Genomic DNA, 2,403 nt, shown 5'->3' on the forward strand with positions numbered 1-2,403 from the left:
GACGAGCGGCCGGCTCGTAGAGGAAGGCTGTGAAAGCTGAAGGCACTTTAACTTAAGAAAACACACGCAAATACACAAAACAAAAAACAAACCAAGAAACCATTCTCACCAATTTGACAGCACATTTAGAAGAAGAAGAAGAAGAAAGTGCTTCAAAGTGTAAAAACAGTCAGAAACAGGAGAGAAAAGTGCTGCGAAAACAAGGACGCTAAACAGTGATGAACACACCTGAGCTAAACTCATTTCCACTGCTCTGTGCAGCTCGCACCACCTCGGTATTTTGTTGTGTTGTCTCACTCTGCAGCGTTTTCTTCCCTAAATGCACGTATCATTAAATTGATGCTTTCATCATTTGGCTTTGGTGTGTGTGTGTGTGTGTGTGTGTGTGTGTGTGTTTGCAGTGCTCTGAGCTCTCAGGGCCCCTGTGATAAAAAAATAAAAACACACCCCTCCTGTTTTATCTTTGAAATAAAAGCCTTAATTAGTCTCTGATTCAACCACACTTATTTGCTTTAAGGATGTAGCCCACGCGCTCTAATAGAGCATGAATGTTATGTTATGAAGCCTGGATTTGGGTTTACATATTGCAGGCATCCATCACCCAGTGGCCATCGGTGGTACTGCAGCTCTGGCCTCAGCTTGTGACCATGTTTTTTAACCATTTGCTGTGAAGAAGAATCTCTGCTCTTCCTCCATGACTTTCTCCTGCTGACTGCAGAGACACCGACAGGCTGCTGTCGCTGCCGAATGAAGGATTGGTGACAATGAAAATTGAAAACCGTTACCACGGTACCAGCCAACAGATGACTGCTCAGAGTTACACTGTGCAGGGACAGAAGACACGATTATAGACACTGTCAGATTATTTAATTACAATGGATTGGTGATTTGTTCCTATATGGAGTGGGCAGTTGCTGCAGTGGAGGAACATATGCTCAAAACAAGATCTGTTGGGAAGTCCACTCAGTATATTTTTCCCCAAAAAAACTGTCAGCTGTCAGTTGTTAACGGAGTTCTCGATTCCTGAAGTGAAGTTTTCGTGTTTATGAAACTATTTGACTGATGTGAGTTCAAGATTATCATCACTGCTTAAAACTGAGGCAGTTTTTTTTGGCAGTGTGTTCTCTCCATGTGGAGGAGTGCTCGTCCCAAGAGAGATTACTATGCGAGTTTCCTCCCGACAAGACCAACTGTGTGTCTGTAGCGTGCGCTGCTGAACTGTGGGGAGCGAGAAATAAAGAAATAAAAGCATCATGCAACAGTGGCCCCAGTGGGATAGCATGCCGCAGAACACACGTGAACTGGGTGTAGTGAAACAGGGAGAGAGAGAGAGAGAGAGAGAGAGAGAGGAAGCTCCTCGTTATTAAACGAAGACGCCGCACGGAAACCTAATCTACACAGAATGAGGTGATCAGAGTCCGCGGCGTGCGAGGACAGGCAAATGTCAGGCGTTTCTCAAAGGGGAGATTCTTTTCAGGTTATTGGAGGCCGTTTGTGGCGCCTCAGGAAATGTGTTACAAAGACACGCAACTGAGACACAGAGGATAAAGAGAAAAAAAGTGTATAATGAGACGTTTTGGATCATCATTAGTGTAATATATTGTGTCACTACTAACACAGGTATAAAAGCCAAGTGGTGCACAAAGGACACTAATCACAGTCGCTTGTAAAGGACATGTGAACCAGCAGCACCTCTAAACTTCATTAATGACTCATTTGTTCGATGCACCACGAGAGAAAAAAAGGAGTTTTTGAGTTTGGCCACTTCAACTTCACCTCATCTTCTAATTAATACCTTTTTTTTTAAAGGCTGATTATTGATCATTGTCACTGACTCGATCGTGTATTTGGAGACTCTACCAACAAAGTAACGTGATATTTGATTATATACATATTAATTCAAGTTTTACCAAGTACATTAAGTTATTTTGGCTTTGCAGGGTCAGTACAGTTTCATATTGAGATCTTTTAAAATGAAGGCCAATGCACATTATCCCTCATTGTGGAGTTTCTTTATTATATTATATTATATTATATTATATTATATTATATTATATTACATTACATCGTTGTTGTTTCCTTCTGCTAATGGCTCCCCCTCTCTGTTCAATGTCACTATCAGAGTGTTTCATGTTTGATTTTCTGAGCAGGAAGTAAAGGTAGGCTGACACCAGCCTGTTTGGAATATATAAAGGGGGGGGGGGTGAAATGAATATTCAGCCTTCCCACTACATGAGGCTTCTGAAGTCACGGCTCCCTCTACAGTTTGCACGGCGGAAATTTTCCATCCAGTGCGGGAAAACAATCAAACTGCCTGTGCTGCTGAACAGTCGGGGAGGACACAGACGGAGAGACGCGTACGGAGATCACACACACACACACACACACACACGTACACAGCCC

This window comes from Seriola lalandi, unplaced genomic scaffold (assembly GCF_002814215.2).
Source record: "Seriola lalandi dorsalis isolate HSWRI2012SDOR001 ecotype SW California unplaced genomic scaffold, Sedor1 jcf7180002054923, whole genome shotgun sequence".
In the NCBI taxonomy this organism is placed as follows: domain Eukaryota; kingdom Metazoa; phylum Chordata; class Actinopteri; order Carangiformes; family Carangidae; genus Seriola; species Seriola lalandi.